Source organism: Ranitomeya imitator, chromosome 3 (assembly GCF_032444005.1).
Source record: "Ranitomeya imitator isolate aRanImi1 chromosome 3, aRanImi1.pri, whole genome shotgun sequence".
Taxonomy (NCBI): domain Eukaryota; kingdom Metazoa; phylum Chordata; class Amphibia; order Anura; family Dendrobatidae; genus Ranitomeya; species Ranitomeya imitator.
In genome coordinates, this window is record NC_091284.1 from 598,425,058 (window position 1) to 598,452,498 (window position 27,441).

At 46.1% G+C, this 27,441-nt stretch overlaps 1 pseudogene; it reads left to right on the forward strand.

Moving 5' to 3' along the window:
* The first annotated feature begins 1,502 nt into the window (after positions 1-1,502).
* On the forward strand, positions 1,503-2,900 carry LOC138671697 (piwi-like protein 1 pseudogene; annotated as a pseudogene).
* The last annotated feature ends 24,541 nt before the right edge of the window (positions 2,901-27,441 follow it).

Here is a 27,441-nt window from a genome sequence, read left to right on the forward strand (position 1 = left end):
GCACCTGGAATATGCAAATTAGCCTCCTGAAGCTTGAATCCCTGGTTTGGTGATGCTTTCGAAGCAGCTGGTCCCGGCTGTACCCAACGATCTTCTAGCTTAGGGAGACTTCGCTTCTCCCAGAAGGCACCTGGAATATGCAAATTAGCCTCCTGAAGCTTGAATCCCTGGTTTGGTGATGCTTTCGAAGCAGCTGGTCCCGGCTGTACCCAACGATCTTCTAGCTTAGGGAGACTTCGCTTCTCCCAGAAGGCACCTGGAATATGCAAATTAGCCTCCTGAAGCTTGAATCCCTGGTTTGGTGATGCTTTCGAAGCAGCTGGTCCCGGCTGTACCCAACGATCTTCTAGCTTAGGGAGACTTCGCTTCTCCCAGAAGGCACCTGGAATATGCAAATTAGCCTCCTGAAGCTTGAATCCCTGGTTTGGTGATGCTTTCGAAGCAGCTGGTCCCGGCTGTACCCAACGATCTTCTAGCTTAGGGAGACTTCGCTTCTCCCAGAAGGCACCTGGAATATGCAAATTAGCCTCCTGAAGCTTGAATCCCTGGTTTGGTGATGCTTTCGAAGCAGCTGGTCCCGGCTGTACCCAACGATCTTCTAGCTTAGGGAGACTTCGCTTCTCCCAGAAGCTGTAAGCAATGTTGTAAGAGTTTCACGCCATTTTTACACGTGCACCAAAAACATACAAAAATGAAACTAAAATGGATTTTTGCTGGAAATTATGTTAGGGTACATCCTTTCCAGGGTAATGACTTATATATAAGGCATAATAATTAACACCAGACCAAAATGTTCCACCACCACTTGGGCTATGCTCACGCACAGCGTTTTTGATGCATTTTTCAACTTTAACATTGCTTTCAACCAATACAAATGCAGTCACTGGGACATGTCATTGTAACATTTAACAATCCTAGCTGGCCATGTGGTGTGTGACACATAAGCAGACCCATCTTGTTTCATTTATGAAAGAGGGACTCATAAAGTCACAAAGCCTATTTTTAGAGGGGCATCAGGCAGCATTAATATTCTTAAAGGGCCATAATTAAACAGTGGGTCTCCTATGCTGTTATTGCCTATGAAGTGAGTGGCTGGGCTGCCAACAATTAAAATGCACCCCAATACCCCTTTCAGGAGAGATACAGGAGGACTTCCTGACAAAATGTTGCATTGAATGCAAGGTCTTCCCTGCTATCAAGTTATATGCACCCCAATAAGCTATTGAACACAGGTGCTGGAGCTCCACAGGAAAACACACTGCACTTTCTTCAGTTGGTCCTGCCATACTGTTCTCTTATGTATTACCTGCAAGGCCTGCCCTGCTATCAAGTTATATGCACCCCAATAAGCCTTTGAACTCAGGTACTGGATGGCCACGGGAAAACCAACTTCACATTCTTCAGTTGGTCCTGCCATACTGTTTTCTTATGTATTACCTGCAAGGCCTGCCCTGCTATTAAGTCATATGCACCCCAATAAACCTTTGTACCACTAGTACTGGATGGCTACAGGAAAACCCACTTCGCATTCTTCAGTGGGTCCTGCCATATTGTTTTCTTATGTATTACGCCGTAGGCGTGACTTCCATGACGTCAGAGTGAACACCTGGCAGACTATCGAACACATCCAAAAATCGAAAGCTGGAGCCTCTGGAATCAAAATTGCTCTTTTGACCAACCACATCAAGCTGGTATCCTGACCACAGCAGGCCCTGTACCAGTATCACGTTGATGTCAACCCCACCATGGAGTCCAAGTGTTTGTGGTATGGCCTCCTGTACCAGCATGAAGAAACCATCGGGTCACCAAAGTGTTCAGCTAAACTCGAAATGGAGAGAACATGCGGATAACAATTACTCCGACCAACGAGCTTTCACTGACATCGCCAACCTGCTTTAATTTCTATAACATCATTTCCCGAAGACTCCTGAAGAAAATGGATATGAAGTAGATAGGACACAACTGTTACAACCCAAGCGACGCCACCAAAGTCAGAACCCACCGACTTGCCATCTGACCGGGGTTTTCCACCTCCATCTTCCTGTATGAGTCCAGTGTCATGTTGAGCATTGATGTCAGCCATAAAGTCATCATGAGCAGCCTCTCCTCCTCATGTGGCCCTCAGAGATTCCAAGACACCTGTTACAAGGAGCTGATCGAACAGATCGTCCTCACCAAGTCCAACACTATAACCTACCGTATAGACGAGATCACCTGGAACATGACTACAGCGTCCACCTTCAAGAAGGCAGATGGAAGCATGATCAGCTTCGAGGACTGCTATAAGAACCAATACAATGAACAAGTGAAAGACATGATCCAGCCGCTAATTTTGAACATCCTTTGGAAGCCCTAGCCGGTAGCCGCAGATGGAGCCATCGTACCGGTGCCAGAGTTTTGTAACCTAACAGGTCTGGCCGACAGAATGAGAAACGACTTCAACGTCATGAAAGACCTGGCCGTTCACACCCGCTTGCCACCAGAACAGAGGGAGCAGCTAGTTGAGAAGTTCATGAACTACATATACAAGGATGAGAGCGTTCAGAAAGAGCTACGTGACTGGGGGCTGACTTTCGATACCAAACTGCTGCAGCTTGAAGGGAGAATCGCAACTCCGGAAATAAATCATGCAAAAAGACAAATCTGCTGAATATAATCCACAGTTTGCTGATTTGTTGCGAGAGCAGAAAGGTCCCATCCTGATCAGCCCCCAAGACATGAATAATTGGCTGCTCTTTTACACCCAGAGAAATTAGGATGCAGCGAATGCTCCTCTGCAGAACCTGTTCAAGATCACACAGAAAATGCAAATCAAGTTGAACCAGGCGGTGTTGGTTGAAGTTGAGGACTTTTTTTGGGGGGGGGTTGGTGAATTTTTGAAAAAAAGAAAAAAAGAGTAGAACAAGGCTAGCAGACAGAACTATGCAACTTATGCCTGCAATGCTACGATTTTTCCACTACAGATAAACCAGGCCTCAGTGTGACATAGCAGACTGTATACACTTTTTTGTTGTTGTTTTCTGATTTTTTGAAAAAAATAAAATAAAAATGAGTTGAACAAGGCTAGCAGACAAAACTAGGCAACTTATACCTGTGAAGGCACGATTTTTCTACCACAGATGCACCAGGCCTCAGCCTGACATAACAGACTGTATAAATTTTCTTTAATTTTTTTTTTGGGGGGGAAACAATAAATACTGAGTACACCAAGGCTAGCAGACAGAACAATGCAACATATGCCTGCAAACAGAAGATTTTTACACCACAGATAAAACAGGTGTGTGACGGAGATAGCAGACTGAATAATTAAAAAAAAAAAATTAAAACAGTAAATACTGAGTAGTAGGGTTGAGCGAAAAAGATCGGACAAATTCAAAAATCGACGACTTTCGGCAAAGTCGGGTATCATGAAACCCGACCCGATCCTAGTGTGGGATCGGCCATAAGGTCGGCGATCTTCGCGCCAAAGTCGCGTTTCGTATGACACTTTCAGCGCCATTTTTCAGCCAGTGAAGGAGGACGCAGAGTGTGGGCAGTGTGATGACATAGGTCTTCGGTCCCCACCATCTTAGAGAAGGTCATGACAGTGATTGGTTTGCTTTCTGCGGCATCACAGGGGCTATAAAGGGGCGTGCTTGCCGACCGCCATCTTACTTCTGCCGATCGTAGCATAAGGAGAGGTTGCCGTAGCTTTATCAGAAGAAGGGATATAGTTAGGGAGGGAAGATTAAGCCCCGAAACTGCTTGTGCTGTAGTGATTTCCACTGTCCAACACCACCATTTGTTTGCAGCGACAGTGGAGGCTATATTTTTGTGCATCAGCTCTGTAGCTTATTAGGCTGCCTTATAAGGCTCCCTGATAGCTGCATTGCTGTTTGCACGCCGTTGTGCAAACCAACTGCTTTTTTTTAAAGCAAAAATCCTGTTGCTCCTTCCTGCACAGTTATCTTGTTTATTTGTCCACACTTTTGTGTGCAGCATTCCTTTTTATTGCTGCCATACTTTTCCTGAGATCATTGTAGGGAGATTGAAATTGTACTACAGTCCTTGTATTTTTTCATATATCTTCCAGCCACTTTCTGCCACTGCATCGATTCAAATTGACAGGAGACAGCATTTGTCCAGTATGGTTAAGAACTACTTTTCCTCTCTTATTGATGTTCTCCATCACAGTTCATTCCCCTTTGATTATTGGGCATCTAAAATAGACACCTGACCTGAATTGGCAGAATATGCATTACAGGAGCTCGCTTGCCCTGCTTCTAGTGTGCTATCAGAAAGAGTCTTCAGTGCTGCTGGTTCAATACTGACCAAAAAAAGGACACGTCTGGCTACCCAGAATGTTGATGATCTAACCTTCATTAAAATGAACCAATCATGGATTTCAAATTATTTTGCCCCACCTTCTCCTGCTGACACATAGCTTGCCTGAAAAATGTCTTGCTTTTGGCCTCCTCTTACTGACTTCTCCAATTCCGCCATTTGCAGCTGCAGAATGTCCACCATAGGCTATTTTTATACCTCCCTAAATGGGCTGGCTCCCCCCACAGGGCCGTGGTCACCACCTGGCGCAAGCACTGTGCGAGTGCCGTTTGCCTGGAAAGGTGAGTGCACCCACTCTTGGGCGACGGCACTTGCACATGGTCCCTCATAGTACAATGAAGTGTCTCTGATGGTGGTGGTGCAAAACCAATGTCAGACACACCGTCGTAATATGAGGGGCCCTGTACCAGTACTGCCACCCACGAGACAGTGTTCCCCCCCAACTCGAACAGTGCTCTACCACTTGCAATACTTACCTCTCCCTGCTCCACCACTGTGTAGTCTGTGCTGTTAAATCCTTCAATGGCACTGCCAATACAAATTTGTTGAAATGATAGATGATAGTTAAAATATACAGGGTCCCTGGCCTCCATTTAGACCAGTTAATACTTTGCACCTACTACCACTGTCTGCTACTCAGCAGAGGAGCCCCCCCCCAGTACCTAGCTATGTCGCCTCTTTAGTCCTGTTACCAATTTTGAACTGCTTTTAGCCTACTTTTGTATTTGGGCCTACTAACCATGTCTGCACCACTCATTACAGTTGTCCTCCACTGAACAAAGCTAGGCTGCCTGTTTAGTCCTGTTACCAATTTTTAACTGCATTTAGCCTACTTTATTATTTGGGCCTATATCTTTGTTTCCTCCTCATCCTGCCCATTGCTCAGCCACTGCTAGATGAGTCTGCTGGTACATTGACCCAGACCACTACATTCCCATTGCACTCTACACAACCTGAATCTGACCCTGCTGAAAGTCAGGTTCCGCTTCCCACATACTATACCACCTTACATGGGGACAAAGAGGAAGGTACAGCTGAAAGTGCAGGTTCCTTCATCAGGTGGGGGGGCATACTCGTTGGCGACGTCACTGGCACAGGGCCCCTCATAGTAAGCAAAAGTGTCTCTGGCATTGGGAGGCACCACCCACCATCAATCACACCGCTGTACTTTGAGGGGCCCTGTGCCAAGTGCCATGGAGTGGGCCCCCCCTGCTTGCTCGGGATCACAGCACTTGCAAAGTTGAAATACTTACCTCTCCCTGCTCCACTGCCGTGATGTATTCCGCGTTTCCTGGGTCCACAAAAATCTTGAGCCAGCCCTACCCCCCCACAACTTTAGCCAAATGACCCCATGTTTTCAATGCCTAACTATTGTTTTAAAGTAAATTAAGATTGACAAGCTTAAGAAATAAGAATTGATGTCTTTGGCATTAAAATGGGCACTGAGGTGTTTTCCTGAACACCACTCACTGCCGAATTTGATTCCCCATTGAATTGCATAGGGTTTTATGTTTCGGTCTTCCCCCGACTTTTCGCAATAATCGGCTGATTTCACCCAACCCGACTTTTGACAAAGTCGGGTTTCGCGAAACCCGACTCGATCCTAAAAAAGTAAAAGTCGCTCAACTCTACTGAGTAGACCAAAGGTAGCAGACAGAAGAATGCAACGTATGCCTGCAAAGCATGGATTTTGACACCACTGATACACCAGGTGTCAGCCAAATATAACAGACTGATCAAAATGTGGCCTTTTTTGGCACACCAAAATTTTGTCAAAAAGTTGGCTATGACACCCAAAAATAATATTAGAGTATTAAAATGTTAAGATAGTTAGCAAAATGATATGCGATGCATGTGGCGTACAACACGCAGTGATACATAGTAACATAGTTAGTAAGGCTGAAAAAATACATTTGTCCATCCAGTTCAGCCTATATTCCATCATAATAAATCCCCAGATCTATGTCCTTCTACAGAACCTAATAATTGTTTGTTACATTATTGTTCTGCTCCAGGAAGACATCCAGGCCTCTCTTGAACCCCTCGACTGAGTTCGCCATCACCACCACCACCACCAAATAAACAACTACAGCTAATTTTTTGGAAGCCAGCTAAAGTTTTTTGGGGCAGCAAAATGGTGTCCAAAAATGTTAAAAGACACTGAAAAATATTAGATAGTACCCCCCCCAAAAAAGAACAGATTGTTAGGCCCACTCACATCTGATGCCTGGGCCCCCCCAAAAATGGGTAAAAAATTATATTTTCAAGCTCTTGTATTGCAATGACCCGGCTGTAGTCTGCAGCTTGACCAAGCAAATAAATGTTGAAAAATGGGGGCTATGGATTGCTTTATAACTAAATGAGCAAGTATAATCTTAAAAATAAAAGAAAAATGCCACGGATAACTGCAGCTTGGTATATATAAAATACGCAGCAGCAGACAGTAATAGAGCCTTTTGATGTATTCAGGGAGATCTATACATTTACATGCAGTGCCTGCAAGCCTTACAGTCATGTGGATATGTTCACATAAACTCCCTTGCCCAACGATCACAATTAAAAACTAGGCCCAATGATAAGGAGCTGGTCTACTAGGCTTGTAACAACCATACACGAAGTGCATGGGCTAAGAAACATTTAACCATGGGGGGTACTTTTAAAAAAAAATCTTTTATGGACATCATAGACAGGCTTGGCAAAAATTGGACTGCTTGTAGCGGCACAGAAGACGTTAAGCCCGGTCATCTAGTGATGGAGAATGAGGAGGCATTGCTGAAGGCCTCATGAAAAAATAGGCACAATGTAAAGGAGTGTGTCTCCTAGACTTGTAATGCCCATACACGCAGTACATGGGCTGACAAACACTTCCCCAAGGGGGATATATTTTTTACAAATATACTATAGGCATCATAGACTACCTTGCCAAAAATTGGACTGCCTGTAGCAGCACAGAAGACGTTAAGCCTGGTGGGGGGCGAACAAAGGGAGGGGTGAACACAGGTTCATATATATGATGCCAGTTTGTGTCCAACGAGATAAGTTTGTCCCTAGCAACAGCTCAGAGACAGGGATATAAAAAAAATTATACAATAGTATTTCAATATTTTCATATTGTAGAGGTATACATTGGGTCATAAAAGGATGGTGCAGAGATATTAAAGCTGGAATATATAAGAATAAATGGGAAAAATATACGTACATCTCATTTTGATTACAGTTTCCCCTGGGGGAGTTTATTTTGGATTCTAATTAGTAACGGACATCTGAAAAACACCCTTGCACAACAATTGGATGACTTTTGCATCATGGAATACGTTCTGTTATGAAAGGTAATTCAGTACCACAATGGACATAGAGGTCAGCGCACATACAGTGACCTGGCAATAACCCAAAAAACAAGAACGAGCTCTGAGACGTGGGAACTCTGTTGACCGCAATCCCTAATCCTCTCCAACCACACTAAAGGCAGCCGTGGATTGCGCCTAACGCTCCCTATGCAACTCGGCACGGCCTGAGAAACTAGCTAGCCTGAAGATAGAAAATAAGCCTACCTTGCCTCAGAGAAATATCCCCAAAGGAAAAGGCAGCCCCCCACATATAATGACTGTGAGTTAAGATGAAAAGACAAACGTAGAGATGAAATAGATTAAGCAAAGCGAGGCCCAACTTTCTGAACAGAGCGAGGATAGGAAAGGTAACTTTGCGGTCAACACAAAACCCTACAAAAACCACGCAAAGGGGGCAAAAAGACCCTCCGTACCGAACTAACGGCACGGAGGTACACCCTCTGCATCCCAGAGCTTCCAGCAAGCAGGAAAAAACAAATAGACAAGCTGGACAGAAAAAAACAGCAAACAAATAGCAAAGAATAACTTAGCTATGCAGAGCAGCAGGCCACAGGAACGATCCAGGAGGAGACAGGTCCAATACTAGAACATTGACTGGAGGCCAGGATCAAAGCACTAGGTGGAGTTAAATAGAGCAGCACCTAACGACTTCACCATATCACCTGAGGAAGGAAACTCAGAAGCCGCAGTACCACTTTCCTCCACCAACGGAAGCTCACAGAGAGAATCAGCCGAAGTACCACTTGTGACCACAAGAGGGAGCTCTGCCACAGAATTCACAACAACGTTCACCCTGGTGTTGTACTGATTGTGGATGATGAGGATGAGAATAAGGAGTAGTTTGACACCAAACAGATGAAATCAGGAAGCAGATAGCCATGTGTGTTTGGGGAGAGGTGCATGACAATACACCTCCACAAAAAAGACAATGTATTACTGGTTATGTTTCACTGTTTTCACTTGGTGGTGTACAGAAATCTTGCCCAATCCAGCCATTGTTCATTTTTATAACAGTCAGCTTGTCAGCATTTTCAGTTGACAGGCGGATTCGCTTATCTGTTATAATTCCACCAGCGGCACTAAAACCCGCTCTGACAGAACGCTAGCAGCAGGGCAGGCCTGAACCTCCAAGGCGTAGAGCCAGTTGATGCCACGTGTCCAGGTTGGATACCCAATAACTAAAAGGCACAGAGGAATCACAGAGGTCATTTGTATGATTTGCAAGGTACTCCCTCAGCATCTTCCTAAACATTGCACTTCTTGTGACAGCACCACTTGCCTCTGTGCCAGGATAAGAGGGTCTGATAAAACTGCCACAGAACTTTGCCATTGTTACCCTGCCTGAGCTATTTTGTAAATCTGTTTCTCTCCCTTGGACTCCTTGGTTGTATAACAAACTCTGACGTCTGCTGCCAGCATTCTCACATGGGAATTTTCTAAGTAATTCCGCTACAAGGGCCATCTGCTACTGCAACATTTTAGTACACCTCTCTGCCTCTGGCAGAAGAGATTGAAAGTTCTCCTTGTAGCGTGGGTCTAAAGTCACCAACCAGTAATGAGTGTCACCAAAAACTTTTATAATGCGAGGGTCATGTGAAACTCAGTGCAACATAAAGTCAGCCATGCGTGCCAGACTGCTAACAGGCAAAATTTCTGTGTCCTCACAAACAGGATGACTGACCATGTTCTCCTCCTCCTCCTCCTCCTCCTCCCTGTCCTCAGGTTATCCCCGCTGAACAGACGGTATGACAGCTGTGCTTGTAGTACTCTCTATAGCGCATGAAATTAGCTCCTGTTCTTCCTCCTCCTCCTCCTCATTGCCTACCAATCTCCTGGGAAGGCAGGAGGCTGGGCTGAGTGTAATCCCCCTCTATGGTTCCTTGGTCCATGTCCTCGTGCTCTGCCTGTAATGCATCCTCTTTAATTGTGAGCAGAGAGGTTTTCAGAATGCTGCGAAGCGGGAAGGTGTTGCTAATCATGGTGTCATCGCCGCTCACCATCTTGATGCAGTCCTCAAAGTTTTGTAGGATGGTAGATATGTCTGACATCCATGTCCACTCCTGATGTCTTATGTGTGGAGTCTGAACTGAATATCAATGGCCTTGTTGATGTTGATAGTCAACAACTGCCCTCTTCTGCTCACAAATCCTTTCCAACATATGCAGAGTAGAGTTCCAACACGTGGGGACATCACACACCAGTCGGTGAGCCAGAAGCTGCGTACGCTGTTGAAGCATGGCAAGGGCAGCTGAAGCTGTAGGTGACTTTCTAAAAATGGCAGACAGATGGCATATTTTCACTAGCAGATCCGGCAGCTCCGGGTAGCTTTTCAGAAAACATTGAACCATGAGGTTAAGCACATTTGCCAGGCAAAGTACGTGTGTGAGCTCAACTTGCCTCAGAGCCGCCACCAGGTTCCGGCCATTGGACACACATGACCATGCCTGGCTGTAGGTTCAGCGGTGTCATCCAAATATCTGACTGCTCTTTTAGCGCTGTCCACTAGGGTTGAGCGAAACAGGTCGTTCATTTTCAAAAGTCGCCGACTTTTGGCAAAGTCGGGTTTCATGAAACCCGATCCGACCCCTGTGCGGGGTCGGCCATGCGGTACGCGACTTTCGCGCCAAAGTCGCGTTTCAATGACCCGAAAAGCGCCATTTCTCAGCCAATGAAGGTAAACGCAGAGTGTGGGCAGCGTGATGACATAGGTCCTGGTCCCCACCATCTTAGAGAAGGGCATTGCAGTGATTGGCTTGCTGTCTGCGGCGTCACAGGGGCTATAAAGGGGCGTTCCCGCCGAGCGCCATGTTACTGCTGCTGATCTGAGCATAGGGAGAGGTTGCTGCCGCTTTGTCAGAAGCAGGAATAGCGTTAGGCAGGGTCCATTAACCACCAAACCGCTTGTGCTGTGGCGATTTCCACTGTCTAACACCACCTTCGGTGTGCAGGGACAGTGGAGGCAACATTTTTTTTTTTCCTCAGCGCTGTAGCTCATTGGGCTGCCCTAGAAGGCTCCCTGATAGCTGCATTGCTGTGTGTACGCCGCTGTGCAAACCAACTGCTTTTTTCAAAGCACAAATCCTCTTGTTCCTTCCTTTCTGCACAGCTATCTTGTTTGTTTGTCCACACTTTTTATTTAATTTGTGCATCAGTCCACTCCTTATTGCTGCCTGCCATACCTGGCTGAGATTACTGCAGGGAGATAGTAATTGAAGGACAGTTCCTTTTTTTTTTTTTTTTTTTGTGGGAGATTAAGATTGGCATTTCTGCTAGAGTGCCATCCCTGTCTGTGCCATCTCTCACTCAGTGGGCCATAGAAAGCCTATTTATTTTTTTGCTTGATTTGGGTTCTAAAATCTACCTGAAAAAATCACTACATCAATCAGTGGGAGAAAAATATTGGCCTCAGGGCTTGTGTGCCACTCCTGACTCCTGTGTGTGCCATCTCTCACTCAGTGGGCCATAGAAAGCCTATTTATTTTTTTGCTTGATTTGGGTTCCAAAATCTACCTGAAAAAATCACTACATCAATCAGTGGGAGAAAAATATTGGCCTCAGGGCTTGTGTGCCACTCCTGACTCCTGTGTGCATCATCACTCACTCAGTGGGCCATAGAAAGCCTATTTTTTTTTTTGCTTTATTTGGGTTCTAAATTCTACCTGAAAAAATCAATAAATCAATCAGTGGGAGATTAATATTGGCCTTTGGGCTTGTGTGCCAGTCCTAAGCGTGCCATCTCTCTCTCTCAGATAGTGGGCCATAGAAAGCCTATTTATTATTTATTTTATTGGGTTTATAAATTTTCCCTGAAAAAAAAAAAAAAAGTGGGAGATTAATATTGGCCTCTGGGCTTGTGTGCCAGTCCTGAGCATGCCATCTCTCTCACAAATAGTGGGCCATAGAAAGCCTATTTTTTTTGTTTTTTTTTGGTTTTATAAATTCTCCCTGAAAAAAAAAAAAATCAAATCAGTGGGAGATTAATATTGCCCTTTCTGCTTGTGTGCCAGTCTTGACTCCTGGGTGTGCCATCTCTCTCTCTCTCCAATTGTGGGCCATAGAAAGCCTATTATTTTTTTTGCTTGATTTGGGTTCCAAAATCTACCTGAAAAAATCACTAAATCAATCAGTGGGAGATAAATATTGGCCTCTGGGCTTGTGTGCCACTCCTGACTCCTGTGTGTGTCATCTCTCACTCAGTGGGCCATAGAAAGCCTATTTTTTGTTTTATTTGTTTTCTAAATTCTCCCTGAAAAAATCGTTTTATTTTATTTGGTTTCTAAATTCTTCCTGAAAAAATCATTTTTTTTATTATTTTTTTTTCTAAAGTCTCCCTGAAAAAAAAAAAAAATCAAATCAGTGGGAGATTAATATTGCCCTTTCTGCTTGTGTGCCAGTCTTGACTCCTGGGTGTGCCATCTCTCTCTCTCCAATTGTGGGCCATAGAAAGCCTATTATTTTTTTTGCTTGATTTGGGTTCCAAAATCTACCTGAAAAAATCACTACATCAATCATTGGGAGAACAATATTGGCCTCTTGGCTTGTGTGCCACTCCTGACTCCTGTGTGCGTCATCTCTCACTCAGTGGGCCATAGAAAGCCTATTTTTTGTTTTATTTGTTTTCTAAATTCTCCCTGAAGAAATCATTTTATTTTATTTGGTTTCTAAATTCTTCCTGAAAAAATCATTTTATTCTATTATTTTTTTTTCTAAAGTCTCCCTGAAAAAAAAAAAAAAAAAAAAATCAGTGGGAGATTAATATTTACATTTGTGCTTCAGTGACAGTCCTGCGTGTGTGGCATCTCTCTCATTTGTTGCCACCAAAAACAGAGTGTGTAACATTGTGCCTGATTTTCCTTGCGGTCTCACCCACCTGTAAAGGGGTAGCTAAATCATACTGAAGTTATAGCTCACCGTGTAAGTTGTGTGACAGCAACAAATACCGTTAGTTTGGTTACGTTTTTAAAACAATGAGGAAGTCTGGTGGAAGAGGTCGTGGCCGGGGGCGTTCATTGTCAGCTGGTAATGAGGGTAGTGGTAGTGGTGGAGCATCAGCTGGTCGTGGGAAAAAAAATATTGCACCTAAGTCTGGAGCTGTGGAGCCAGGTTCGTCGTCTGGCTACACAAGGCCTCGAACGCTCCCTTTTCTGGGAGTAGCAAAACCGCTTTTAAAGCCGGAGCAGCAAGAGCAAGTTTTGGCTTATCTTGCTGACTCAGCCTCTAGCTCTTTTGCCTCCTCTCGTGAAACTGGTAAATGTAAAAGCAGCGCGTCGTTAGTGGATGTTCACGGTCAGGGACAAGTCGCTTCCTTGTCCTCTTTAGCAAAAACAACAACAGAGAAGAATGCAGCAGGCGACACAATGGGTTACTCCATGGAGCTCTTTACACATACCGTCCCTGGCTTAGAAAGTGAAGCAGTTAACAGTCCATGCCCATTACAAGTTGAATCTGACATGGAGTGCACTGATGCACAGCCACAGCCAGACTACTATGCTGGTCCTTTGACTCAGACCACAACATTGCCCTCGCAGGGTAATGATCAAGAATCAGACCCTGATGAGACTATGTTGCCCCATCACGAACGCTATACCACCGACCGACACGGTGACACAGAGGAAGTTGCACACGAGCTACAAGAAGAGGTAATAGATGACCCAGTTCTTGACCCCGATTGGCAGCCATTGGGGGAACAGGGTGCAGGCGGCAGCAGTTCTGAAGCGGAGGAGGAGGGGCCGCAGCAGGCATCAACATCGCAACAGGTTCCATCTGCCGGGCCCGTATCTTGCCCAAAACGCGTGGCAAAGCCAAAACCTGTTGGAGGACAGCGTGGCCATCCGGTTAAAGCTCAGTCTGCAATGCCTGAAAAGGTATCCAATGCTAGAAAGAGTGCAGTCTGGCATTTTTTAAAACAACATCCAATTGATCAGCGCAAAGTCATCTGTCAAAAATGTTCAACTACCTTAAGCAGAGGGCAGAATCTGAAAAGTCTCAATACAAGTTGCATGCATAGACATTTAACCACCATGCATTTGCAAGCTTGGACTAACTACCAAACGTCCCTTAAGGTTGTAGCACCCTCGGCCAATGAAGCTAGTCATCAACGCAACATCCCTTCCGGCAGTGTAGGGCCACCATATTCCGCACCACCTGCAGTATCTGTGCAGGTTTCTTTGCTAGGCCAAAGCAGTCAGGGTCAGGGAATCACCAGTTTCGTAGTAGGAAACACTGCATCTAGGGCTCCGGCAGCAACAATACCATCTCCCACCATCTCTCAGTCTGCCATGTCCACCGGCACCCCCGCTAGTTCCACGATCTCCAGCTCTCCAGTCCAGCTCACCCTACATGAGACTATGGTTAGAAAAAGGAAGTACTTAGCCTCGCATCCGCGTACACAGGGTTTGAACGCCCACATAGCTAGACTAATCTCGTTAGAGATGATGCCCTACCGGTTAGTTGAAAGCGAAGCTTTCAAAGCCCTGATGGACTACGCTGTACCACGCTACGAGCTACCCAGTCGACACTTTTTTTCCAGAAAAGCCATCCCAGCCCTCCACCAGCATGTTAAAGAGCGCATCGTCCATGCACTCAGGCAATCTGTGAGCACAAAGGTGCACCTGACAACAGATGCATGGACCAGTAGGCATGGCCAGGGACGTTACGTGTCCATCACGGCACACTGGGTGAATGTTGTGGATGCAGGGTCCACAGGGGACAGCAATTTTGGGACAGTTCTGCCTAGCCCACGGTCTAGGAAACAGTTGGCTGTAGGCGTTCGCACCCCCTCCTCCTCCTCCTCGTCCTCCTGCAGAAGCGAGAGCTCGTCCAAAGACCGCAGTCGCACAACCACTCCATCCGCAGCTGCCACTGTTGCACACCAGGTCTCCCATTATGGGGCAGCTACTGGCAAACGTCAGCAGGCTGTATTGGCTATGAAGTGTTTGGGCGACAACAGACACACCGCGGAAGTTCTGTCCGAGTTCTTGCAGAAAGAAACGCAGTCGTGGCTGGGCACTGTAGATCTTGAGGCAGGCAAGGTAGTGAGTGATAATGGAAGGAATTTCATGGCTGCCATCTCCCTTTCCCAACTGAAACACATTCCTTGCCTGGCTCACACCTTAAACCTGGTGGTGCAGTGCTTCCTGAAAAGTTATCCGGGGTTATCCGACCTGCTCCTCAAAGTGCGTGGACTTTGCTCACATATCCGCCGTTCGCCCGTACACTCCAGCCGTATGTAGACCTATCAGCGTTCTTTGAACCTTCCCCAGCATCGCCTAATCATAGACGTTGCAACAAGGTGGAACTCAACACTGCACATGCTTCAGAGACTGTGCGAACAGAGGCGGGCTGTTATGTTTTTGTGGGAGGATACACATACACGGGCAGGCAGTAGGATGGCAGACATGGAGTTGTCAGGTGTGCAGTGGTCGAAGATTCAAGACATGTGTCAAGTCCTTCAGTGTTTTGAGGAATGCACACGGCTGGTTAGTGCAGACAACGCCTTAATAAGCATGAGCATCCCCCTAATGCATCTGCTGATGCAAAGTTTGACGCACATAAAGGATCAGGCGTCTGCAGCTGAGGAAGAGGAAAGCCTTGATGACAGTCAGCCATTGTCTGGCCAGGGCAGTGTACAGGACGAGGTAGCGGGCGAAGAGGAGGAGGAGGACGAGGAGGATGATGGGGATGATTATATTTTTAATGAGGAAGCTTTTCCGGGGCCACTGGAAATTGTTGGCGTGGCAAGGCCGGGTTCTGGTTTTTGGAGGGACACAAGTGACGTGGATTTGCCTGAAACTGCCCCTCAATCAAGCACAACCGCAGATTTGAGAACTGGAACTTTGGCCCACATGGCGGATTATGCCTTACGTATCCTCAAAAGGGACACACGCATTACTAAAATGATGAACGATGACGATTACTGGTTGGCCTGCGTCCTTGATCCTCACTATAAAGGCAAATTGCAAAATATAATGCCACATGAGAACTTGGAAATAATATTAGCAACCAAACAATCAACTCTTGTTGACCATTTGCTTCTGGCATTCCCTGCACACAGCGCCCGTGATCGTTCTCACACGAGCTGCAGGGGCCAGCAGACCAGAGGTGTTAGAGGGGCAGAAATCAGAAGTGGCATTGGCCAGAGGGGTTTTCTGACTAGGTTGTGGAGTGATTTTGCTATGACCGCAGACAGGACAGGTACTGCAGCATCAATTCAAAGTGACAGGAGACAACATTTGTCCAGTATGGTTACAAACTATTTTTCATCCCTTATCGATGTTCTCCGTCAACCGTCATTCCATTTGATTACTGGGCATCCAAATTAGACACCTGGCCAGAATTGGCAGAATATGCATTGCAGGAGCTTGCTTGCCCGGCAGCTAGTGTCCTATCAGAAAGAGTATTCAGTGCTGCAGGTTCAATACTAACAGAAAAAAGGACTCGTCTGGCTACCCAAAATGTAGATGATCTAACCTTCATTAAAATGAACCACAACTGGATTTCGAAATCTTTTGCCCCACCTTGCCCGGCTGACACCTAGCTTTCCTATGAAAAGGTCTTGCCTGTGGACTATTATGAATGACTTTTCCAATATCGTAATTTGCTGCACCTGATTGTCCAGCATACGACATGTTTACACCTCCCTAAATGACCAAACTCCCCACACGGGGCCGTGGTATCGCCACTTGGCGCCAGCACCCGTGAGAGTGCTGTTTTTTTTCTGAAGAGGTGGGTGTGCCCGCTTTTGGTCGACGGCACTGCCACTGGGTCCATCATAGTACAATAAAGTGTCTCTGGCGGTGGTGGTGCGCACCCAACGTCAGACACACTGTTGTAATATGAGGGGCCCTGGGCTGTACCGCCGGCCACAAGACAGTCCCCCCCCAGCTCAAACAGTGCTCTACCACTTGCAAAATTATCTCTCACAGCTCCACCAATGTTTAGTCTATGCGCTGACATCCTTCAATGCCTGGCACTGACAATACCATTGTATTTACATTTTTGTTATGTTAGGCCTTCGAAGCCTGTCTGCGGTCCCTCCTTCCACTAGGCTTCAACAGACCATTGTACTGCTGCCCGTGTACCCCTGGAACCAATTTTAAATTGCCAACAGCCCAATTTTGTTATGTTAGGCCTTCGAAGCCTGTCTGCAGTCCCTTCTTTCTACTACTACTACACTGACCAGACCACTGCTGCCCGTGTACCCCTGGAACCAATTTTAAATTGCCAATAGCCCTATTTTTTTATGTTAGGCCTTCGAAGCCTGTCTGCGGTCCCTCCTTCCACTAGGCCTCCACTGACCACACCACTGCTGCCCGTGTACCCACGGAACCAATTTAAAATTGCCTACAGCCATGTGTTATTATGTTAGGCCTTCGATGCCTGTCTGCGGTCCCTCCTTCCACTAGGCCTCCACTGACCATTGTACTGCTGCCCTTGTACCACTGGAACCAATTTTAAATTGCCAACAGCCCTATTTTTTATGTTAGGCCTTCGAAGCTTGTCTGCGGTCCCTCCTTCCACTAGGCCTCCACTGACCACACCGCTGCTGCCCGTGTACCCACGGAACCAATTTAAAATTGCCTACAGCCATGTGTTATTATGTTAGGCCTTCGATGCCTGTCTGCGGTCACTCCTTCCACTAGGCCTCCACTGACCACACCACTGCTGCCCGTGTACCCCTGGAACCAATTTAAAATTGCCTACAGCCAGCCCAATTTTTTTATTTTAGGCCTTCGATGCCTGTCTGCGGTCCGTTCTTTCTACTACTACTACACTGACCAGGCCACTGCTGCCCGTGTTCCCCTGGAACCAATTTAAAATTGCCAACAGCAATGTGTTATTATGTTAGGCCTTCGATGCCTGTCTGCGGTCCCTCCTTCCACTAGGCCTCCACTGACCACACCACTGCTGCCCGTGTACCCACGGAACCAATTTAAAATTGCCTACAGCCATGTGTTATTATGTTAGGCCTTCGATGCCTGTCTGCGGTCCCTCCTTCCACTAGGCCTCCACTGACCATTGTACTGCTGCCTTTGTACCACTGGAACCAATTTTAAATTGCCAACAGCCCTATTTTTTTATGTTAGGCCTTCGAAGCCTGTCTGCGGTCCGTTCTTTCTACTACTACTACTACACTGACCAGGCCACTGCTGCCCGTGTTCCCCTGGAACCAATTTTAAATTGCCAACAGCAATGTGTTATTATGTTAGGCCTTCGATGCCTGTCTGCGGTCCCTCCTTCCACTAGGCCTCCACTGACCACACCACTGCTGCCCGTGTACCCACGGAACCAATTTAAAATTGCCTACAGCCATGTGTTATTATGTTAGGCCTTCGATGCCTGTCTGCGGTCACTCCTTCCACTAGGCCTCCACTGACCACACCACTGCTGCCCGTGTACCCCTGGAACCAATTTAAAATTGCCTACAGCCAGCCCAATTTTTTTATTTTAGGCATTCGATGCCTGTCTGCGGTCCGTTCTTTCTACTACTACTACACTGACCAATTTAAAATTGCCTACAGCCATCTGTTATTATGTTAGGCCTTCGAAGCGTGTCTGCGGTCCTTCCTTCCAATAGTTCTCCACTGACCAGACCAATGCTGGCCGTGTACCCCTGGAACCCAGCTGAAAGTGCATGTAGCCTCCTTTTTTTCTTTGTTTTATATTTAGAAAGCCCAGATGAACTACGCTGTGCAACGGTGCAAGCTACCCAGTCGACATTTCTTTTGCGAGAATAGCCATCCCAGCCCTCCACCGGCATGAAAAAGTCTGCATTGTCATAGCACTCAGGCAATCAAACAGTAGAAAGGTGCACCTGACACGAGACGCATGGACCAGTAAGCATGTCCACAAAAAGTTACATGTCCATTACAGTGCACTGGGTTAATGTGTTGGATGCATGGTCCACAGGGGACAGCCTACAAAGTCTGTCTGCAGTCCCTAATTCCAATTTTCCTCCGCTGACCACACCACTGCTGCCCGTGTACCCCTGGAACCAATTTTACAGTGTCTACAGCCTAATTTTGTTATGTTAGGCCTACTACGCCTGTCTGCGGTCCCTCCTTCCAATACTCGTCCACTGACCACACCACTGCTGCCTGTGGACCCCTGGAACCTATTTTTAATTGCATAGAGCATCCGTTTTTTAATAGTAGGCGTACAAAGTCTATCTGCGGTCCACTATTGAAATTGTCCTCCACTGCCCAGAGCACTGCTGCTTGTGTACCCCTGTAACTTTTTTAAGCGGCAGTGAGCCACATTTTGGGGTTAAGTATTACTACCTGTGTCTGTCTGCGCCACTCAATTCAGCTGTGTTCCTTTGAAAATAGCTGAGCGTCAATAGTCTTGTTTTCAGCCTCTAGGAATTTTAAAACTGCATTGGGGGTACAACTTTGGTAGGGCCTACTAACGGTGTCTGCCTCCCCAAGGTGTGCCCCAGGTTTCCTCGCCATTGCTTCGATCTTAATGCTCTCGTTTAGTAGTTGTTGGAAACTACACTGCATTAGGCCTACAAATTGGGTATGGGGTGTAGAGAGATGGTGTGTTCCACTCCAAGGTGTTCCCCAGGTTTCCTCTCCATTGCTTCGATCTTCATGCTCTCGTTTAGTAGTTGTTGGAAACTACACTGCATTAGGCCTACAAATTGGGTATGGGGTGTAGAGAGATGGTGTGTTCCACTCCAAGGTGTTCTCCAGGTTGCCTTTCCTGAGCTTCGATCTTCCGGCTCTCGTTTAGTAGTTGTTGGAAAGTACACTGCATTAGGCCTACAAATTGGGTATGGGGTGTAGAGAGATGGTGTGTTCCACTCCAAGGTGTTCTCCAGGTTGCCTTTCCTGAGCTTCGATCTTCCGGCTCTCGTTTAGTAGTTGTTGGAAACTACACTGCATTAGGACTACAAATTGGGTATGGGGTGTAGAGAGATGGTGTGTTCCACTCCAAGGTTTCCTCCAGGTTGCCTTTCCTGAGCTTCGATCTTCCGGCTCTCATATAGTAGTTGTTTGAAACTACGCTGCATTAGGCCTACAAATTGGGTATGGGGTGTAGAGAGATGGTGTGTTCCACTCCAAGGTGTTCTCCAGGTTGCCTTTCCTGAGCTTCGATCTTCCGGCTCTCGTTTAGTAGTTGTTGGAAAGTACACTGCATTAGGCCTACAAATTGGGTATGGGGTGTAGAGAGATGGTGTGTTCCACTCCAAGGTGTTCTCCAGGTTGCCTTTCCTGAGCTTCGATCTTCCGGCTCTCGTTTAGTAGTTGTTGGAAACTACGCTGCATTAGGACTACAAATTGGGTATGGGGTGTAGAGAGATGGTGTGTTCCACTCCAAGGTGTTCTCCAGGTTGCCTTTCCTGAGCTTCGATCTTCCGGCTCTCGTATAGTAGTTGTTTGAAACTACGCTGCATTAGGCCTACAAATTGGGTATGGGGTGTAGAGAGATGGTGTGTTCCACTCCAAGGTGTTCCCCAGGTTTCCCCTCCATTGCTTCGATCTTCATGCTCTCGTTTAGTAGTTGTTGGAAACTACACTGCATTCGGCCTACAAATTGGGTATGGGGTGTAGAGAGATGGTGTGTTCCACTCCAAGGTGTTCCCCAGGTTTCGTCCACATTGCTTCGGTTTTCCGACTCTCGTTTAGTAGTTGTAGAAAACTACACTGCATTAGGCCTACAAATTGGGTATGGGGTGTAGAGAGATGGTGTGTTCCACTCCAAGGTGTTCTCCAGGTTGCCTTTCCTGAGCTTCGATCTTCCGGCTCTCGTTTAGTAGTTCTTGGAAACTACGCTGCATTAGGCCTACAAATTAGGTATGGGGTGTAGAGAGATGGTGTGTTCCACTCCAAGGTATTCCCCAGGTTTCCTCGCCAATGCTTCAATCTTCATGCTCTCGTTTAGTAGTTGGTGGAAACTACACTGCATTAGGCCTACAAATTGGGTATGGGGTGTAGAGAGATGGTGTGTTCCACTCAAAGGTGTTCTCCAGGTTGCCTTTCCTGAGCTTCGATCTTCATGCTCTCGTTTAGTAGTTGTTTGAAACTACGCTGCATTAGGCCTACAAATTGGGTATGGGGTGTAGAGAGATGGTGTGTTCCACTCCAAGGTGTTCCCCAGGTTTCGTCCACATTGCTTCGGTCTTCCGACTCTCGTTTAGTAGTTGTAGAAAACTACACTGCATTAGGCCTACAAATTGGGTATGGGGTGTAGAGAGATGGTGTGTTCCACTCCAAGGTGTTCCCCAGGTTTCCTCTCCATTGCTTCGATCTTCATGCTCTCGTTTAGTAGTTGTTTGAAACTACGCTGCATTAGGCCTACAAATTGGGTATGGGGTGTAGAGAGATGGTGTGTTCCACTCCAAGGTGTTCTCCAGGTTGCCTTTCCTGAGCTTCGATCTTCCGGCTCTCGTTTAGTAGTTCTTGGAAACTACACTGCATTAGGCCTACAAATTGGGTATGGGGTGTAGAGAGATGGTGTGTTCCACTCCAAGGTGTTCTCCAGGTTGCCTTTCCTGAGCTTCGATCTTCCGGCTCTCGTTTAGTAGTTGTTGGAAACTACACTGCATTAGGCCTACAAATTGGGTATGGGGTGTAGAGAGATGGTGTGTTCCACTCCAAGGTGTTCCCCAGGTTTCCTCTCCATTGCTTCGATCTTCATGCTCTCGTTTAGTAGTTGTTGGAAACTACACTGCATTAGGCCTACAAATTGGGTATGGGGTGTAGAGAGATGGTGTGTTCCACTCCAAGGTGTTCTCCAGGTTGCCTTTCCTGAGCTTCGATCTTCCGGCTCTCGTTTAGTAGTTGTTTGAAACTACGCTGCATTAGGCCTACAAATTGGGTATGGAGTGTAGAGAGATGGTGTGTTCCACTCCAAGGTGTTCCCCATGTTTCGTCCACATTGCTTCGGTTTTCCGACTCTCGTTTAGTAGTTGTAGAAAACTACACTGCATTAGGCCTACAAATTGGGTATGGGGTGTAGAGAGATGGTGTGTTCCACTCCAAGGTGTTCTCCAGGTTGCCTTTCCTGAGCTTCGATCTTCCGGCTCTCGTTTAGTAGTTCTTGGAAACTACGCTGCATTGGACCTACAAATTGGGTATGGGGTGTAGAGAGATGGTGTGTTCCACTCCAAGGTGTTCTCCAGGTTGCCTTTCCTGAGCTTCGATCTTCCGGCTCTCGTTTAGTAGTTCTTGGAAACTACACTGCATTAGGCCTACAAATTGGGTATGGGGTGTAGAGAGATGTTGTGTTCCACTCCAAGGTGTTCTCCAGGTTACCTTTCCTGAGCTTCGATCTTCCGGCTCTCGTTTAGTAGTTCTTGAAAACTACACTGCATTAGGCCTACAAATTGGGTATGGGGTGTAGAGAGATGGTGTGTTCCACTCCAAGGTGTTCTCCAGGTTGCCTTTCCTGAGCTTCGATCTTCCGGCTCTCGTTTAGTAGTTGTTGAAAACTACGCTGCATTAGGCCTACAAATTGGGTATGGGGTGTAGAGAGATGCTGTGTTCCACTCCAAGGTGTTCCCCAGGTTTCCTCGCCAATGCTTCGATCTTCATGCTCTCGTTTAGTAGTTGTTGGAAACTACACTGCATTAGGCCTACAAATTGGGTATGGGGTGTAGAGAGATGGTGTGTTCCACTCCAAGGTGTTCTCCAGGTTGCCTTTCCTGAGCTTCGATCTTCCGGCTCTCGTTTAGTAGTTGTTGGAAACTACGCTGCATTAGGCCTACAAATTGGGTATGGGGTGTAGAGAGATGGTGTGTTACACTCCAAGGTGTTCTCCAGGTTGCCTTTCCTGAACTTCTATCTTCAGGCTCTCATTAAATTGTTGTTAAATGGAACAACTGCATTTGGCGTACTAGTTGGTTTGGGGCCTACTATCGGTGTCCGCCACTCCTTGCTGTTCTCCTGGTTTCCTGTCCTGAAATTCCATTTTCAGGCTCTCGTTAAGTAGTTGTTAATGTTAGACTGCATTTGGCCTACTAGTTGGGTTGGGGCCTACTATCGGTGTCTCCCACTCCTTGCTGTTCTCCTCCACTGAACAATGCTGTGCCGCCTGTTTACTACGGTTGCCAATTTTGAACTGCATTTCGACTACTTACTGATTTGGGCCTACTCTCTGTGTCAGCCTCTCATTCCAGTTGTCCTCCACTGCAATGCCCCCTGGTAAGTCCTGTTACCAATTTTGAACTGCATTTAGCCAACTTTATTCTTTGGGCCTATATCTGTGTTTCCTCCTCATCCTGCCCATTGCCCAGCCAGTGATAGATGAGTCTGCTGGTACATTGACCCATAACGCAAAATTCCCCGTGCACGCTACACAGCAAGATTGTGACCCTGCTGATAGTCAGGTTCTTCTTCCCGCATACCATACCACCTTACACGGGGACAAAGAGGAAGGTGCAGATGAAAGTGCAGGTTCCTTCATCAGGTGGTGGGAGGAATACTAGTTGGCGACGTCACTGGCACAGGGCCTCTCATAGTACGCAAAAGTGTTGCTGCCGGTGGGAGGCGCCCCCGCCGTGCAAACAAACCGCTGTACTTTGAGGGGCCCTGTGCCAGTGCCAATGCCAACGAGTGGGCCCCCCCTGCTTGCTCAGGATCACAGCACTTGCAAAGTTGAAATACTTACCTCTCCCTGCTCCACTGCCGTGAAGTGGTCCAGATTTACTGGGCCCACTAATTACTTGAACCAGCCCTACCCCCCACAACTTTAGCCAAATGACCCCCAATTTCAAATGCCTTCCAATTATTATAAGGTAAATTACGATTGACAAGCTTCTGTAACAAGAATGGATGTTTTTGCCATTAAAATGGGCAGTGTAGGTAACATAGTAACATAGTAACATAGTTAGTAAGGCCGAAAAAAGACATTTGTCCATCCAGTTCAGCCTATATTCCATCATAATAAATCCCCAGATCTACGTCCTTCTACAGAACCTAATTGTATGATACAATATTGTTCTGCTCCAGGAAGACATCCAGGCCTCTCTTGAACCCCTCGACTGAGTTCGCCATCACCACCTCCTCAGGCAAGCAATTCCAGATTCTCACTGCCCTAACAGTAAAGAATCCTCTTCTATGTTGGTGGAAAAACCTTCTCTCCTCCAGATGCAAAGAATGCCCCCTTGTGCCCGTCACCTTCCTTGGTATAAACAGATCCTCAGCGAGATATTTGTATTGTCCCCTTATATACTTATACATGGTTATTAGATCGCCCCTCAGTCGTCTTTTTTCTAGACTAAATAATCCTAATTTCGCTAATCTATCTGGGTATTGTAGTTCTCCCATCCCCTTTATTAATTTTGTTGCCCTCCTTTGTACTCTCTCTAGTTCCATTATATCCTTCCTGAGCACCGGTGCCCAAAACTGGACACAGTACTCCATGTGCGGTCTAACTAGGGATTTGTACAGAGGCAGTATAATGCTCTCATCATGTGTATCCAGACCTCTTTTAATGCACCCCATGATCCTGTTTGCCTTGGCAGCTGCTGCCTGGCACTGGCTGCTCCAGGTAAGTTTATCATTAACTAGGATCCCCAAGTCCTTCTCCCTGTCAGATTTACCCAGTGGTTTCCCATTCAGTGTGTAATGGTGACATTGATTCCTTCTTCCCATGTGTATAACCTTACATTTATCATTGTTAAACCTCATCTGCCACCTTTCAGCCCAAGTTTCCAACTTATCCAGATCCATCTGTAGCAGAATAATATCTTCTCTTGTATTAACTGCTTTACATAGTTTTGTATCATCTGCAAATATCGATATTTTACTGTGTAAACCTTCTACCAGATCATTAATGAATATGTTGAAGAGAACAGGTCCCAATACTGACCCCTGCGGTACCCCACTGGTCACAGCGACCCAGTTAGAGACTATACCATTTATAACCACCCTCTGCTTTCTATCACTAAGCCAGTTACTAACCCATTTACACACAATTTCCCCCAGACCAAGCATTCTCATTTTGTGTACCAACCTCTTGTGCGGCACGGTATCAAACGCTTTGGAATAATCGAGATATACCACGTCCAATGACTCACCGTGGTCCAGCCTATAGCTTACCTCTTTATAAAAACTGATTAGATTGGTTTGACAGGAGCGATTTCTCATAAACCCATGCTGATATGGAGTTAAACAGTTATTCTCATTGAGATAATCCAGAATAACATCCCTCAGAAACCCTTCAAATATTTTACCAACAATAGAGGTTAGACTTACTGGCCTATAATTTCCAGGTTCACTTTTAGAGCCCTTTTTGAATATTGGCACCACATTTGCTATGCGCCAATCCTGCGGAACAGACCCTGTCGCTATAGAGTCCCTAAAAATAAGAAATAATGGTTTATCTATTACATTACTTAGTTCTCTTAGTACTCGTGGGTGTATGCCATCCGGACACGGAGATTTATCTATTTTAATCTTATTTAGCCGGTTTCGCACCTCTTCTTGGGTTAGATTGGTGACCCTTAATATAGGGTTTTCATTGTTTCTTGGGATTTCACCTAGCATTTCATTTTCCACCGTGAATACCGTGGAGAAGAAGGTGTTTAATATGTTAGCTTTTTCCTCGTCATCTACAACCATTCTTTCCTCACTATTTTTTAAGGGGCCTACATTTTCAGTTTTTATTTTTTTACTATTGATATAGTTGAAGAACAGTTTGGGATTAGTTTTACTCTCCTTAGCAATGTGCTTCTCTGTTTCCTTTTTGGCAGCTTTAATTAGTTTTTTAGATAAAGTATTTTTCTCCCTATAGTTTTTTAGAGCTTCAATGGTGCCATCCTGCTTTAGTAGTGCAAATGCTTTCTTTTTACTGTTAATTGCCTGTCTTACTTCTTTGTTTAGCCACATTGGGTTTTTCCTATTTCTAGTCCTTTTATTCCCACAAGGTATAAACCGCTTACACTGCCTATTTAGGATGTTCTTAAACATTTCCCATTTATTATCTGTATTCTTATTTCTGAGGATATTGTCCCAGTCTACCAGATTAAGGGCATCTCTAAGCTGGTCAAACTTTGCCTTCCTAAAGTTCAGTGTTTTTGTGACTCCCTGACAAGTCCCCCTAGTGAAAGACAGGTGAAACTGTACAATATTGTGGTCGCTATTTCCTAGATGCCCGACCACCTGCAGATTTGTTATTCTGTCAGGTCTATTAGATAGTATTAGGTCTAAAAGTGCTGCTCCTCTGGTTGGATTCTGCACCAATTGTGAAAGATAATTTTTCTTGGTTATTAGCAGAAACCTGTTGCCTTTATGGGTTTCACAGGTTTCTGTTTCCCAGTTAATATCCGGGTAGTTAAAGTCCCCCATAACCAGGACCTCATTATGGGTTGCAGCTTCATCTATCTGCTTTAGAAGTAGACTTTCCATGGTTTTTGTTATATTTGGGGGTTTGTAACAGACCCCAATGAGAATTTTGTTACCATTTTTCCCTCCATGAATTTCGACCCATATGGACTCGACATCCTCATTTCCTTCGCTAATATCCTCCCTTAAAGTGGACTTTAGACAAGACTTTACATAGAGACAAACCCCTCCTCCTCTCCGATTTTTACGATCCTTTCTAAACAGACTGTAACCCTGTAAGTTAACTGCCCAGTCATAGCTTTCATCTAACCATGTCTCGGTTATTCCCACTATGTCAAAGTTACCTGTAGATATTTCTGCTTCTAGTTCTTCCATCTTGTTTGTCAGGCTTCTGGCGTTTGCGAGCATGCAGTTGAGAGGATTTTGTTTTGTTCCAATCTCCTCGCTGTGGATTGTTTTAGAAATGTTCTTACCTCCCTTCTGAGTATGTTTTCCTGGATCTTCTTTGTTCAAGTCTAATGTTTTTCTTCCCGTCTTCTCTTCTTCTAGGTGTTTTCCTGGCCTCCACTCACTGCCGACTATGCTCCCCCATTGACTTGCATTGGGTTTCGTGTTTCGGGCGATACCCGACTTTTCGCCATAATCGGCCGATTCCACTCGACTCGACTTCTAAGATAGTCGGGTTTCGCGAAACACGACTCGACTCTAAAAAGGTCAAGGTCGCTCAACCCTACTGTCCACAACTCTTCTGCATTGTGCAGTTTGTCACCTATGCAGATTAGCTTCAGCACAGTGGTGCAGTGCTTCCAGCTTCTGACTGATGTGTTGATTTCAGAGATGGAGACCGAAGAGGAGGAGGTGCAGGAGCTGTAGACTGTGGGGGCAACCCTGATTGACGAAGGGCCTGCAATCCTCGGCATGGGGAGGATGTGTTCCATCCCAAGGTCTGACTGCGTCCCGGTTTCCACTATGTTAACCCAGCGTGCCGTCAGCGTACCGTCCCTGCTCACAATCACTTGTCCACGTGTCCGTGGTTAGGTGGACTTTTAAAGTAACAGCATTGTTGAGGGCACGGGTAATATTGTGGGACACATGCTGGTGTAAAGGAGGTATGGCACACTTGGAGAAATATTGGCGACTGGGGACCGAGTACCTTGGGATGGCTGCTGCCATCAGGTTGCGGAAAGCTTCCGCATCAACGAGCCTAAAAGGCAACATTTCAAGTGCAAGCAGAAAAGAAATGTTAGAATTTAGTACTGTGGCCTGTGGGGCATTGGCTGGGTATTTCTGCTTGCATTCCAATGACTGGGGTATAGACAACTGAAGGCTGTGCAGGGAAAAGGATGTGGATGGGCTTGAAGATGGTGCTGCTTGACTGTGGGAAGCAACCAGGGCTGCCACTAGAAATTTTGGGGCCCCATACTGGCAAAATTTTTGGGGCCTCCTTGAGACTCCACCCAGGCTCCACCCCAGCCCCGCCT